Source organism: Raphanus sativus, chromosome 3 (assembly GCF_000801105.2).
Source record: "Raphanus sativus cultivar WK10039 chromosome 3, ASM80110v3, whole genome shotgun sequence".
NCBI classification, from domain to species: Eukaryota; Viridiplantae; Streptophyta; class Magnoliopsida; order Brassicales; family Brassicaceae; genus Raphanus; species Raphanus sativus.
In genome coordinates, this window is record NC_079513.1 from 1,501,515 (window position 1) to 1,517,713 (window position 16,199).

Here is a 16,199-nt window from a genome sequence, read left to right on the forward strand (position 1 = left end):
AATTAAAAGTTGATCTAGCATGCTCTATGTTCCTTGTAATCATATGTCTGTACGTCCGTTTTTTGTTATCATATTTGTCTATTCTATATCTTGACCCGCAAATATAATGGCTATCAAAACGGATATGAGTAAAGTATACTTAGAAATCCTAGAGGATATCAGTGGGTCTAAGTGCAAGTTATTTGTCTTCCTAAAAGACAAATTACTACACAGAGTGAATGGTTGAACTGGTAGATGGCTATCCAAAGGTGAAAAGAAAGTTCTAATTAAATCTATTTTGCTTGCTCTTCCGACATATGTCATGTCCAGTTTCTTGTTACCAATGGAAGTATGTGAAAACCTCGCAAGTGCCATTGCACAATTATGGTGGAATTCAAACCCACCAAAAAAGAGAAATTCACTGTGCAAAATGGGAAAAGATTTCTGCACCTAGAGAGGAAGGAGGAATATGATTTTGTATGATTCATGAGTTTAATCTTGCGCTTCTAGCAAAGCAGCTTTGGCGTCTTATTCAATTCCCAGATTATTTGGTGGCCAGAGTGCTACGAGGAAGATACTATCGTCTAAGCTCGCCGTTGCGAGTTGCAGCAGTGGATAGCCCATCTTATGTGTGGACGAGTATAATAGCGGCAAGGAAGCTTTTGCTTTTGGGAATTAAGAATAAGGTGCATTTAGGATACGAAATTAATGTGTGGCAAGACCCATGGATTCCCACAACGCCAACAAGACCAGCTCGTCCAAGTGCCCCTGTTTTACATCCAAGACTGACTGTCAGTAGACTCATTAATTTTGAGTCTAACGAGTGGGATGGTCAATTATTAGAGCAGTATGTAGATCAGGAAGACATACCACTGATTCAAAGTATGGCCATAAGTCATACTCATTGACGGGATACTTTCTGTTGGAGCTATACCAAACATAGGCAATATACAGTTAAGTCTGGATATTGGGTAGCTACAAATGTTTTGTTAGCTAATGAGGAAAAACAAAATTTAGAACTCAGTATAACTAAACTCCAAGCCTTTGCTTGGAAAGTTAATGCTCCACAAAAGATTCGTCATTTTATATGGCAACCAATTACAAGGCATGTAGCGGTCACCAGGAATTTGACACGTCGAAATATGAGATGTGATAACTATTTCCCGAGATGTGGAGAACCAGAGGAAACGGCTACGCATGCAATTTTCGAATGCCCACTTGCAATACAGGCATGGACACTATCATTTACACCATCAAACCCCAGATCTTCCATCTATCGAGTATATATTCAAACATGGATTACCTGTTATGGAAGAAGAATGATATTCTGGAGCCTGAACAAGATAGGAATCCTTATCTTTGGATAATCTGGTATATTTGGAAAGCGAGGAATGACAAGCTCTTCAGAGGAATAGATAAAGATCCATTTGAGCTAGTTAGGTATGCAGAGAGTGAATGACATGCCTGGTATAAAGCACATGAAACTCTACCTCCTCCTATACAGGTTCAGAATGACGAGGAACCACAAGTCTTAAGCTTGAGTAATATTTGTATGGTGGATGGTTCATGGACCTCTACAGACCGACTAAGTGGTATGGGATGGGTTTGGAAGGATAGCATGGGAAAGATTCAGCTTATGGGAACTCGTAATTTGAGCATAAGAGAGTCAGCACTACACTCGGAACTGGAAGCACTTAAATGGGCAATGGAGATTATGTTACAACATTCGACCTGCCAGACATTTGGTACTGATTACAAGGACTTAATTACAATGCTAATGGATCCACAAGCATGGCCGACCTTCTCTACAGATCTTGAAAGTATTCAAACCTACAAGATGTGTTTTCTGACTTCAAAATTTACTACATTCCAAGAGCTCAAAATGGAATTGATGATTCGCTAGCTAGGACCGTTCACACTTTTCATAGATCTCTTTATTTTTTTGGTTGTTCTATTTCGGTCTGGCTACCCAGACCACCTCAAGCTTGAATAATATAATAGCCGTTTGATGTAAAAAAAAAGACCCGCAAATATAGTTTTGGTTTGTAATTCTATTTTTCTGTAAATATATCACTTTCTACTTTTTCTTATGAGAGAATTTGGTTAATATCCCTAACTAGAGTCAAAATTGGCAAAGTATACATGATAATAAATAAATAGGTAGACAGATGTACAATGTTACAACGAATTCCGAAATTACCCCTCTTCTTTGACACACGCGCAACACAGTAAACTGACGCATTATAGCAGACGCACCAGAGTACCTGACACTTTCTTTTTCTAATTCTTTTACAGATTTTTCGTTTGCAGCTTCTTTTAATACTAATCATATTTTTTTTATGTAGTTTTGTTTGCTATATAATCAATACTAGGATAAGACATGCGCCTTGCGCAGGGTGAATATATGTAATTAAAATATAAAATTTTAGTATTGACAAATTTGAAATTTACATATAATTGTTTTTATATGTATTTGAAATTTTAGAATTTTGAAATTTTTATATAATTATCTATACGTAGGATCAGAAACAATTGTAATTAGAACTATAGATCAAAGCTTAGAATTTAATGGACCCGATTTCATATATCTTTTCACTTCTCAGTGGATGATGATGGAAAATAGACGGAGTGTCATTGGGCTTGATTGGTAGAGTATTAGCAAGTTCTCTACCTATTTATCTTCAATTTTTTCTCTTGTTGTGTTTTTTCTTTTGTTATTACTCGATGTAAATATTGATTTTGAAGTTTATTCTCATTTCGTTTGTTTGTTTTGACCTAGAATGTAGAAAATACTTAAGATTTAAAATAATTAAAGAGATACATACTTAGGTTAAGATCTACACTTTATGCACAGTAAGTATTTTATATTTATTATTTATTTTATAATTTTCTACGTATTATAAAATAATAAAATAATAAATAGATATATTAAATAACTAAGAAATCAGTTACTATTATGTAATAAATTGGCGTATGCATATAAATTTAACCATCACTCTTGTTTATTCGCAATTAGGGAAAATAAATCAAAACAATCAATCTTATATATCATATATGATAAATAATTAAATTTCAATGATATAAACATAGTAATATAGCACAGTTAATATGGATATTTATTAAAATGAGGTTTCTACTCATATGATTTTATGATTATTTGCATATTTGTGTAACAAAACTTTACACCAATGAATTTTTTTTAATGTGAAATGTTTAGTAGTTTCAATAATTTATAATCATTTTAAAAATTAAAATATTAATGTTTCAATATATGTTCAATGCAAATATCAAAATATAAGTATGTATTTTCATACGATGTATAGTTTAATTTAAACGACATGAAAAATATATATATGTGTATATTAACATAAAAACTATAAAATAAAATTATTTCTTCATATGGTCTTATAATCATTATATTTTAATATAGAAAAGAAAATTAAAACCTTGATCCTAAAAGCTTATATGAGACTTTTAACAGTTTTAGTAATTTATACTCGTTTTGAAAAATTCGAAATACAACATACACAAAAAAAATCCAGATTTTTATTTTATGATTAATATAATTATGTAATTTATTTAATATTAAAGAATAAACAAAGTGAGAAAAAGTATACAGATTGTTATCAAATCTTTATAATTGAAAATTATTCATAGCTATATATATTTTAATCACATTAGGTAATTCCGTATGTTTTATTTAAGGAAAGCCTGTGAAACAATAAATACAACTATATAGCCTATGATATATTAAACTATACTATAAATATAATGCGACCGAAATATTAGACTAAGGTTAATAAAATCGCCTATAAAGCTGCCACGTCAGACAATTAAGAGCATAATAAACTGCCACATAGGATGTGGTGTATTTTTAATTAATACAAAATTGAGGTTCATATTTTTTAAAGTCTTCCCTTTTAATATATAGGGGATTACCATCACTTTATTTGAATTTCATTTTTTCAATGATGTTCACCCACTATGTAATAACAAAAGTTAACTTTTGGTATCAAATTATTCATCACTAACATTTAAAAGTTGCTAACAAAACATGTAGCGGTTAACAAATCATATATACATTTAAAAAATTCCATTAATCAGCTAACAAAACTTGTAGCGGTTAACAAATCATATGTCATATAAGAAACTATTTATCAGACAGTATAGTGATTCATAAATTATGTATAAATCAATTTGTGCGATAACAAAATAAGTATCAAACAATATATAAGCTAACAAACAATTTATAAGTTACACAAAAAAAATATTATTTATGGATAAGTCTTTTGTAATATATTATCCACTATTTATAAACTTCTTAGCAGTTAAATATGAACTTAAACTCATTAGTTAATATAAGTCTTAGCAGGTAAATATATACCAATGTAATGGAGGAAAGGATAAACAGTAAAATTTAGTTGAACATTTGTTGTTAGCTGGATAATACACACTAACTGTGATATTCTATACATATAATTTGGTACAAATAAACAGACATCTACAAGATCAAGATTATTCATTCTTCTATAATAATATGCTTAATAAATTTGTTGATACAAAGTTGGATAATCGATAGTAACAAAGATGCTAAGTTACATGTTAGTGAGGTGCGTTTACCAGTAACGACCACTGATAACATTAGATAAAAGATTTATGTTTTCTGTAAAATAAAAGAGTGGCTATGTATGAAGCACAAAGCATATGTAGCAAAGTTTTAATATAATGATTGCTAATAAATATGTTAGTGGTTAATAAATATATAAGCTAATGTATCTCTTTAACGAATAAAGTGTCACTAACCAACAAATATTATTAACAGTTAACAAATACATAAATACATATATGACTAAAATCTCCTAAAATGAACTTGAGTGGATCGTATCATCCCAATGATGTAATTTTGTTTATACTCAAAACACATATTATTTAATCAAGTCCAAGTTAAGAAGTAACCAGAGGTCTTCAATTCGGTAAACTGAACCAGTTAAAATCGGATTAAACCAAAATAGAATAAGCGATTTGAATTTGATAGTACCACATAATCCAAATAGATGTTATTTTTAATAAATTGCATTATATGGATATAGTCGGGTGTATCGACCGATCAAACCTAATAAACTGAAGAAACCGATTGATTTAAAATATTAGTATACTTATATATAAATTTATAATAAAATAAGAAATAAGTACATAATTTATTTTATTAATATGATACTTATAATTAAAACATTGGATTTCATAAATTATTATTTTGTTTTAATTTTAAATATTATTTTTTAAGTTGAAAAGGTTATTTTGTTTCTTTCTCAATTTCGTAAAATTAAATAAAACAATTTTTATGTTATTGGTAATTATTTGTGCCAAAATATAGTTATAACATAATATTTTTAATTTATTTTAGCAAATTTATCATAACTTCTTTCATAACCATATAATATTAATAATAATTTTTACAAGAGTGTGGATCTCTTTTAATATGTCTTTCATAATGTTACAAAAATTCGTACTTTATTATAAATTATACTTTTTGCTTATAACCGTTTCTATAAGAAATTTGCATCTTAAAAATAGTTGTTTTTAGATCTCTGTTTATTTCAACTTGTTTAAAATCTCATTCAAAATATTGTACTTTTCGAATATCTCAAATTGATTTTTATACAAAAATCAATATATTTGATAAAAGATATAAAATTTAAATTCAGTTTGCAGAATAATTTTTTGGAGATAAAATTAAATCAATGCAATCATTTAAATGAATAACCGGAAAATGTAAATTAGTATTTGCAACTGTTAAAATAACCATTGCATTCTTTAGTAGCATTTGATGATCAACTTTTGGTAATCAACGGTTGAAACTTTAATAAAGATTTCTGTGTTATTTTTAATTTTTAAACCGATTATAGACATATTGTTAATATTATTAAAGTAATTTAAGTTTTTATTAAAAATTCATATGTCCGTGCGATTGCGCGGGTTTGTTTCCTAGTGTAGTTAACAGCAAAAATATAAGTTACATGCTACAAGAGATTTTCATCACTAAACAACTCTATTTCAGCTACATAGATCTGCCAAATTTTTAATCATGGAAAATCTCTTGTAAAAATAAACTGGCAAAATTCTAATATAATGGTTGCTAAAAAATATGTTAGCGGTTAGCAAATACATAAACTCATGTATCTCTTTAATGAGAGCATTGTCACTAATCAACAAATATTATTAACAGTTAACAATGTAATTATCAGTAAAAATACGAGTTACATACTACAATAGATTTTCCATCACTAAACAATGTTATGACTTTTGGACCAGAATGAAAGAAATAAAAAGGAGGGATCAATTATGTAATTACACATAATGGCTAAATTGTACAAATGAAGATCTCATAGCAAATTAGTGAGGTTATATCTGCAAATCCGAAAGTGTTGGGGGTCAAATGGAGAAAAGAAGCAAAATTTGAAGACCATATATGTAATAAATCCAAAACAGGCCATTGTTGATCATCAAGTTTTTGCAACCAACTCTTTGGTGAGACTGATTTGGACGACGACGAAGGCTGAGAACACGACGGAGTGAACAAGGACATGGGCTGAGCTTGACCGCAGAAACGAGCCATCGACGCGGACAAACGACGCTGTCGATGAATTTTTGATGAACTACACTACAACTTGTTTCTTGGTTTATGATGAACTACACTATAGCTCATCGATAAATTTGACCATCAAACATGTTACAAATTTTGTTAAAGAGTTAAATATTTTATTACATGTTACACACTTTGTTAAAATTAAATTCTACTTTTTACATGTTTCAAATTTTGTTATCTAATTATATTTTGTTATAACACGTTAAAAAATCTAGAACTTAATAATACTATGTATATTAATAATAAAAATATCATATCATATATATATATATATATATTTGTATATTTATGGATTCACGTGGTTAGATAAATAATATAAACAAACAAAATTATTTTAAAATAATATTTCAAACCAATAAAAAAGAGAACAAGAGAGAGGAACATAGAGCTTTGATAAACGTAAGAGTAAGAATATATGGAATGATAAAAATAAATGTAATTGGATGCTGTTGAATTTTAATCTGGATGAATCACGTTTCAGCTTTTTTTTTTTCCATCTAGAATCACGTTTCAGTTTCAAAGTAAAAAGAAAATTGAAATAAAAATAAACAGAAAAGAAAAAGAATGATGCATGTGAAGCAGTAATCTGACACACATGACACACATCCACACGCGACAGATGCTATTTGCTGTAAGCTAGTGGGGGCAAAAACGTCCAGAAAAAAATGATTCTTAATTTAGGGTATATAGCAAAATATACTAGTGTTTGAGTGCACTGGAGCCAATTTCTCTTTTCTTATATGTTAAAAATTTTAATTTATATGTTTGTGTATAATTTTTTAAAAAATTATTAGTATTAAACATCTTCTAATACTATAAAGAAAAGCACTCTCTTCTTTGAGAGTGCCACGTCACTAATTCAATTAACCAGAATGCAACACCTGTCCAGTTTGTAAAAACTCACCGTTCCATTTACTTATGTTTGTGTTACGTCTGGGCTTTTGTTTATTTCGTTGTCATTGTTTTGGTTTATAAAGCCCAATGAAACGCAGAGTAAGTCATTGCCTGAAAAGCGAAGTTTTTGATTCTATGATTTCGTCCCATTATCTTCTCCTTCGATGATCTCAGATACTAGCTATGGAGTTTTGAGATTTTCAATCCACGTGATGATTTGCTTTGTAGATCTTCAATTCGATGTTTTGCCCTCTCTTCTATCAACGGAAACGTTAACTGTAATTGATTTTTACTCCCTGCTCTATCACTCGGAATGTGCATATATACATCGCAGGTGATATTTCTCGGCAAATCACTTTGAGATTTCCTATTATTACTTTATAGTTTTTACTTCATCCAGTTGTAAACGCGATTCCCAGCGTCGTTTTCGTATTAGGGTTTTGCGCTTAGCTTTCGTCTCCGCCATACCATGTCGAGACAGAACCAGAGTTTCCTTATCGCGGATCTTTCACCTTCTTCCTTCCCGTATGGCGGCCATTGGAACTAGGGTTCATCCTGTTCTTCGTTCTGTTGCTAACCAAAGCGACAATGGTGTATTCAACAATATATTTGCGAGACGATTCCCTGGATTGGGCTTTCTTCATGTCGTTTCGTCTTCGTTTTTCTCTCTGGAACCGTTACAGGACCAACTTATTCACAGCCGTTCTTAAATTCGACCCACGCTGCAACCACGATTTCTCATTCATTGTATCTTTCTCACTTCAAGGCGGTGCATCTCCCAACTATAAAAAGGTAATCTTACATACCGTAAACATCATCTTCACAAATCCAAACAACAGTTGAAGTTTTTTTTCTCAGTAGAATGGCGAACTCAAGGCGGGTTCTCAAGTGTCTTAGTCAGAGATTAAAATTTTTTTAAGAGATTTGAGAAACTATTCCCGAGTTGTCTGCATATGTGTCGATCATGTTTTTTAGTAAAAACTTTAATTGTTTGTCCATGCTCTGCTCAGGTTTCAGTGATCAACATTTTTTTACAGAGCAAAACAGAGTCCATGAACGGAAATTTAAGAGGAGGATCAGAAACTGAGTCTTCATCAAGCCTTCAGTCTAATAGCTTACGAAGGTACACATATCTCCAAACACCATCTTATACACACACACAAAAAAAGATCTCTACTTTGTTTCATGTTGGCTATCTAAGTCAGACTTTGCTTAATAGTTTAGTGTTTGATTAATGAGAAGACCAGGTTCTGCACCCGAAGGATCGGACAAACAATAATCAAGATGCACATAAAGAGGTGATGAGAGCTTCAGAGACGCTAGACAATCTGCTTCCTAACATTATCTTCAAGGTAAAGCTTTCAAGCTTCTTTCCAATAAATCCAATATTGAACTGGTTGATTGGTTTAATTGTGATGTGGGAATGTGTTATGTGTGGGATATAACAAGTGAAGAAGAATGGAAAGATTGATATTTTAAATATATAATGAACAGTTACTTTCATCCATAAAAACAATCTTAGTGGGTGATGTTGTCTTATGATGCTAACGAGACTTTCTCTCAATGCTATATTGCTATCATATTAATGTGTGTATCGTTTTTTCCTGCTCATAAAGTATTAGTTGAGCTCTTGTGGTGTTTCACATGTAGCTTATCTTAATATCTACTTCAAATAAATATCAGTGATATTGATGAAAAGCTCAAGCATCTATTCTGTGGCATATCCACTCCCAAACGACTTATTTGACATGGAGAAGGAGCTGCAGAAGATTGGTTTTAAGCCGGTAATATGTTTTAATTCAAACCATCTTTATATCGTTCTCTCTATGAGTCTCTGTTTCCATATAAGACAAAACTATAACTTTTCTGTCTTCTGCTTTTGAGAATGAAGGGACAAAGGATAACCTTTAGTGGACAATTCTTAACTATCAGAACACAGTGGCACAAGTGGTGGAACTTCTTGGAGATGAGGATACTGCAGCTGATTTACGATACGATGTTGGTCTGGGAAGCAATATTTATCTTAATATTATTCTGTGCCTCAACTTGACACCACTAGAAGACAGTACATTCCCGAACAATAAGTTGTTGATATTATCAATGGTTATACAGCGACGAGCTCCATGTAAGTTTTCTCAACCGTTTTGGACTGTTTCAGCAATAGATTTGTATGAACAGTATATGAACATGGTTTGTTCCAAATCAATATTAATTTTAAAGCTTAAAGCTTCCTGAAGAAAATACTCAAGTGTCATAAAGTAATTTACCTAGGATTTCATGTTGGTTATAAAGATTACATATTAGCTATGTTTGAGAGATTCAGGACTTTTGGAGAAGCGAATTCGAGGTTTAGAGATATGAGTCTGGCTTAGGATGTGAGCAAGCGCCAGTAACAGACTTGGTTGCATTGAAACTAACAAGAAAGTGAAAAGATACTGGCTTGGTCTCAACGAGTTTGCAGATTTGAGCCACGAAGAATTCAAGAACAAGTATTTGGGCTCAAGACTGGTATAGAAAGAGGCGATGATGAAAGATCCTAACAAGAGTTCACTTATAAGGACGTTGACGTAGAAGCTTTGCCTAAATCTGTTGACTGGAGAAAGAAAGGAGCTGTGCGCTATGTCAAGAACCGAAACTCTTGCGGTAAGCTAAAATCTTTGACTCATGTGTTATAGTGTTAACTTTTTTATTTAGATTTTTTTTTTGAATATTTATTCTGGAAATTATTGGGCTTTTTCGAAAGTTACTGCAGTGGAAGGTATAAACAAGATTGTGACAGGAAACTTGGAAACATTCTCTGAACATGAACTCATAGACGGTCAGTCTGTGACACAACTTACAACAATGGTTGCAATGGTGGTCTCATGGATTATGCTTTTGAGTAGATCTCAAGAACAGAGGTGTTCACAAGGAAGAGGATTATCCTTACTCCATGGAAGAAGGAACTTGCTAGAGGCGAAAGGTTTTTATGTTACTGCGAAAAAGGGATTAATTGGTCATACTAATTCTCTTTGTTTTTAAACAGGATGATCCTGAAATGGTGACCATCAGTGGGCACCAAGATGTACCAAGAAATGATGATAATTCTCTTGAAAGCATTGGCTCATCAACCTCTCAGTGTCACTAGGGAGTTCCAGTTCATAGTGGTGTAAGTACATTGTTAGACCCATGATCAGGAAAATGATTAAACTTCTTGATGTTTGAAATATTGTGTGTTTGGTATATGAAAGGTGTTTTTTGATGGGGGATGCGGGGTGAACACGAACCAAGGTGTTGCTGTAGTTGGGTATGAATCAAGCAAGGTTCAGATCATTGTGAATTTTTTTTTACCAACATGGGGAGAGAAAGGTTGCATCAAGATGAAGAGGAACACTTATAAACCAGAGGGTCTCTCTGTGAAATCAATAAGATGGCTTCTTTCCCCACTAAAATAAAGTGATAATATCATTTTATCTTATCTGCATTTGATCACTATCTTCATAACAACATGAAATTGTTATTTTAAGGAATAGAAACTAGATTTTGACCCGCCCTTAGAAGGGCGGGTATATTTTTGTTTTTACATTTTTTTTTATAAATTTAATTTTTATATTTATGTTTTTATTTACGTTTTTTTCATTATATAATATCAATATACTAAAACAGGAATATGACCTATTGATATATGTGTGGTCAAATTATTTTACGATAATTATTAAAACCTCTTATTAATTATTTAAAAGAAATATTATACAAAGAAAAATATAAATATGATTAAAAACATAAATATAAAAATTAAATTTCTAAAATATGTAAAACAAAAAAATATACCAGCTCTTTTAAAGGCGAATCCGAATCTAGTCAATACTATTAAAATAGAAACATAACATATTGATATATGTATGGTAAAACTATTTTAATACAATAATTAAAACCTCCTATTAATTATTTAAGAGAAATGTTATACAATGAAAAACACAAATATGACTAAAACATATAAATATAAAAATTAAATTTCTAACAGAATATAAAACTAAAAAATATAAAAAGGCGGGTCCAAATGTAGAAATCTATTTAAACCCCGTTAAACTAAAATCTGTAGAATATCGGATCATGATAATAATTTTTAATTTTAATTTTAGTTGTTTAGTTTTAGTTTTAATTTTATTTTTTAAAGAAACATAATTTTTATGTTTGTGTGTTTATATAATCATATTCTGTATGATATGAATTTAATAGAATAGATAAGTTTTGTAAGTATGTACATGTATCATATGGTAAGGCTTCGTCTTTTTGTCAATATTCAGTCCAAATTATTTGTTTTTTTTATTTGAACATAAAAACAGGAATATAGGGAAGTTACGAACGGTTAACAATATTCGAAGCCCAAATTATCGTTTCATATGCCGAGGGAAGTTACGAACGATTAACAATGCTCTAAAGGACCTTTTATTAATTGGTCATACATGATAATTAATAGAATAGATTTTGATCCGCTGGGTAAATTTTTTGTTTTACATCTTTTAAAAGTTTAATTTTTATATTTGTGTTTTTAATTATTTTTGTTTTTAATTTGTATAATATCTTTTTAAAATGATTTATAAAAGGCTTTAATAATTATAATCTTTGTATAATATCTTTTTAGCCAGTTACGTGATTAATGACCATGATTAAAAAATTAAGAAATATAATTATGCAGTAATGGGCGTTCACAAAAAATACGATATCAAATCATATCGAATCATACGCCCTTTTGGACCGTTACGTGATTAATAGCCAGTTACATGATTTGGCAGTTATATTAATACAAAAAGATATATTAAAGATGTATTTAGTGGCAGTTATAAAAATAAAAAAGTGGACATAACTCCATATCAATTGGACATGTTGAAGAATTAATAGAATAGATGTTGTAACAACTTTGAGCAATAACAACAGAAAAGATGATTGAAAAGTGGAAAGCATTATTAAAATGATTTTTTGGACAGCACTAAAACGAACAATGATGCAGTAAAATTTTTTTTAGTCAAATAAATATAAATTGGAAGCGAGACTACGTCAAACATATTATAACATTTATTCACATTTTTTAATTACTCTTAAAATATAAATCAATAACGAAAAAAGTTGTAGTAACAGCAGTAAAGAGATACATAGCTGTAAGCCTAATAACAAAGTTTTTTCTTTTAAAAAAAACACTAACAGAGATTCAAGAGAAGAAATAAGAATATAAATCATAGTAAAACACATCACTACAAAGTTGAAGTAACTAAGACAAACATTGTGAACCTAACATTTTTATGGTTTTAAGAAGAAAAAATAAACAATATAAAGATGCACCTTCTCTGACCTATAACATTGGCTTCTTTTAGATTTCTCACATCAGCATTTGCTCTACCAACAACCATAAACATTAGGCTCGCTGAAAGCAAAATAAAACTAACTTATAATGTGTGGTTATTTATCAGCATCATTCCAGGTTTAAAGCAAAAAGAATATTCAAAACATAGACATGAAAAAACACAATGAAAATATAATACACAACATTTCAACCAAATTATCAGAGTTATCAAAAATATATAATATATACAAATGTATTATTGTAACATTAAAATTTAGAATGATGTTTAACTGTAATTTTTATATTACAATTTAAAAATTATTTACAATTTAAACTGACCTATATATTTTGAAATATTCAACAAAATTTATGATATATTATATAATTTTAAGTTATTAACCCGCCCGTAGGGCAGGCCCTATCCTAGTTCTTAATATATTAAAATATTCTTAAAATGATTAAGTATCTAAATTAGTCCATTTAATCTTTCAGAGTATATACATATCAAATATAATTGACAATAAAACAAATCAACCTATTTAATATTAAAATCTAATAGGATTATCTATTTAGACTTGTTATATTTATATTGATATGTTTGTATCTATCTAAACCTATCAGAATATTTTGAATTAAATTTATTTATAAAAGGTGTAGTTGTTAAGAATGGAATTGAAATTAGGTTTTATGGTAAAAAAAAGTTGAGGTCAATCATATTTTTATCAAACATGTTTAATATAATTAATTTTATTGATTGTTGTAAAAACAGTCCACTTTGACACAAGTGGATCCAAAAATTATGGAAATCAAATGGAAATTATAAATGAAATTAGATATGTATATATAAAGAAAATAATAACTGACCTCTAAATAAAATAACACATAATTGGATTAAACCTTTACTAACTAGTCATGATCTAAAATTAATAGAATAAACTAGATTCTGACCCGCCCTTTTTGTTTGATATTTTTGTAAAATTTAATATTTATATTTGTGTTTTAGTCATATATATGTCTTTCATTGTATAATATTTTTCTTAAATAATTAATAATAATAAGTTTTAATAATTGTATTAAAATAGTTGGATCAATAGGTCATATTTTAATAGTATTGATTTCATTATTTTAATTAGATACTCAATTAGTTTTTAATTTTTAATTTATTATATTTATTATATCTTCTTTTCAACTTGTTAAAAGTGTTTATATTATATTTTATGTGAAATTAAAAAAATAAAGAAAATAGATTTCAAAACTTTACTATACTTTTAAACATGATTTTTTTATAATGACATATTTATAATCTATTCTATTAAATTAGAAATATGACCTTTTTGCGAATGTTATGTCCAACTGTTTAATGATCCCGTTATTATTTTCTTTATATAGTTGTACCTAATTTTATTTTAATACTAACTAATACAAATATGAAAACTAAAATTTTCAAAAGAAATTAAAACAAAAAATATACCCGCCATGTGAAAAGACGGGTCAAAATCTAATCAATACTATTAAAATAAGAATATGACCTATTGATATAGGTGTGGTCTAATTATTTTAATCAATACTATTCAAAGAGGAACATGACATATTGATATAGGTGTGGTCCAACTCTGGTCCAATTATTTTAATCAATATTATTAAAACATGAACATGACCTATTGATATAGATGTGATCCAACTATTTTAATATATTCCATTAAAACTTTTTATTAATTATTTTAAAGAAATATTATACAAAACACTAATATGACTATAAAATACTAATATAAAAATTAAATTTCTAAAAAGATGTAAAACAAAAAATATACTCAGAATTTAATACAATTATTAAAACTTTTTATTAATCATCTAAGATAAATATTGTACAAAGAAAAACATAAATATGACTAAAAATAAATTTCTAAAAAAGTGTAACACAAAAAATATATTTTTTCTTTCAAAGATGAATAATTATATAAGAAAAACACAAAACAAAGAATAGTCACGTAGTTGTCCTATGAAATCAATAGTCCATGCACCAGTGTTAGATACGGCGGTTTAGAAGTAGTTTTCTTTAGTTAGGATTAATAGAATTTGATTTATATCTATAAAATATTTAGTTTATTACTATTTAAGTAGGTTACGTAGTGAATTTATTATTTGAACTGAACTAATTATCCCCTCCCCCGGATTATTAGGCGTGATTAAATAGTGGTGATGTTCTTTATTTAATTTTGTTGCAGTTATCATATAAAAAAAATATGTATATCATTGCAGTTATAATATTTAAAAGGGTAGACACAACATATATCAAATATCAATTGGTCATAGAGGAGAATTAATAGAATAGATTACTTGGGAAATTATAAAAATGGCCTTGTCTTCAACCTTCAACCTTCGACCTGTGATGTCTCTCATTTTTCTTTAACATGTGATGTCTGTCATTTTTTACAGCCGTCTTTTGTTTTTATTTCACTGATTTCTCTTGTTGTTCTTGTATGTTTCAGTCATAATATAACGAACCTAAAGTATACATCTGATTATAAGCTTAAAATCGACAAAAAGTTGAGTTCTTTCAATTTTATTTATTCCCCAGTTAACACTAAATCACCACGGTTTCCGGTCGTTCCATGCTTTTCCAGCGATTAACCGGCTGTCGAGGCCGCGCTTTCGAACGTGGCATCTATTCTATTAATCACCAAGGGTTTAATAGGATTTGTATTTATGGTTGATTACTTCGGCTTAGATGTTTACGATGAGTTATTGTAAAATGGGTTTGATCAACCCAGTTTGCTAAAGCTGGGTTTATCAAACTTAGATTACATTAGTAATCATGATTCTTCGAAATTAGTATACCTCGTTTGTGCCGGTGGGATCATCATCACTTTCTCTTCATAATATCTATACTACTAAAGCAGAAGGCAGTTTATGAACATGCCCCTGACTTTTTTAATTAATTACAAAACATCAAATTTTCTTTCCTTTTTTAAAAAATACCTTTAATAGTTTACAAAAATTAAAAGCCCAATCAATAATAATGTCCAACTTAACAAAACATCCCAATAATTTAAATATATAGTCCATCGAATAGTAAATTAATTGATTCTCGAATAGTAATATTTTCTTTCAGACCAATTTTTACTTTTTAAATCATGTAAACAACTTTTTGAAGTAAATTTAAATTGTTAATACAAAATTGATTCTCGAATACAAACCTTTTAAGTCTCTTGATGGTGAACATCATCTGGTTTTTTTTCCAGTGCTTTCTCAATCGATTTCAAGAAGATCAGATTTTAAAATAAAATATATTTGCTAACTTATTCCTATTTTAAAGGTTTTACTTAAACAATAAATATAAAAATAATATATAGAAAGTCA

General features: G+C 29.2%; 1 long non-coding RNA gene across 7 annotated transcripts; it reads left to right on the plus strand.

Annotated features, from left to right (window-relative positions):
* The first annotated feature begins 7,615 nt into the window (after positions 1-7,615).
* On the plus strand, positions 7,616-11,122 carry LOC108847971 (uncharacterized). 7 transcript variants are annotated; one of them, XR_008943790.1, is made up of 10 exons: positions 7,617-7,853; positions 7,956-8,311; positions 8,557-8,642; positions 8,762-8,871; positions 9,203-9,303; positions 9,411-9,644; positions 9,843-10,162; positions 10,263-10,481; positions 10,545-10,667; positions 10,750-11,122. It is a non-coding gene; the product is annotated as an uncharacterized LOC108847971 (long non-coding RNA). The 7 variants fall into 7 exon arrangements; XR_008943791.1 differs by having other exon boundaries at positions 7,616-7,853; positions 10,272-10,667; XR_001949025.2 differs by having other exon boundaries at positions 7,939-8,311; positions 10,263-10,667.
* The last annotated feature ends 5,077 nt before the right edge of the window (positions 11,123-16,199 follow it).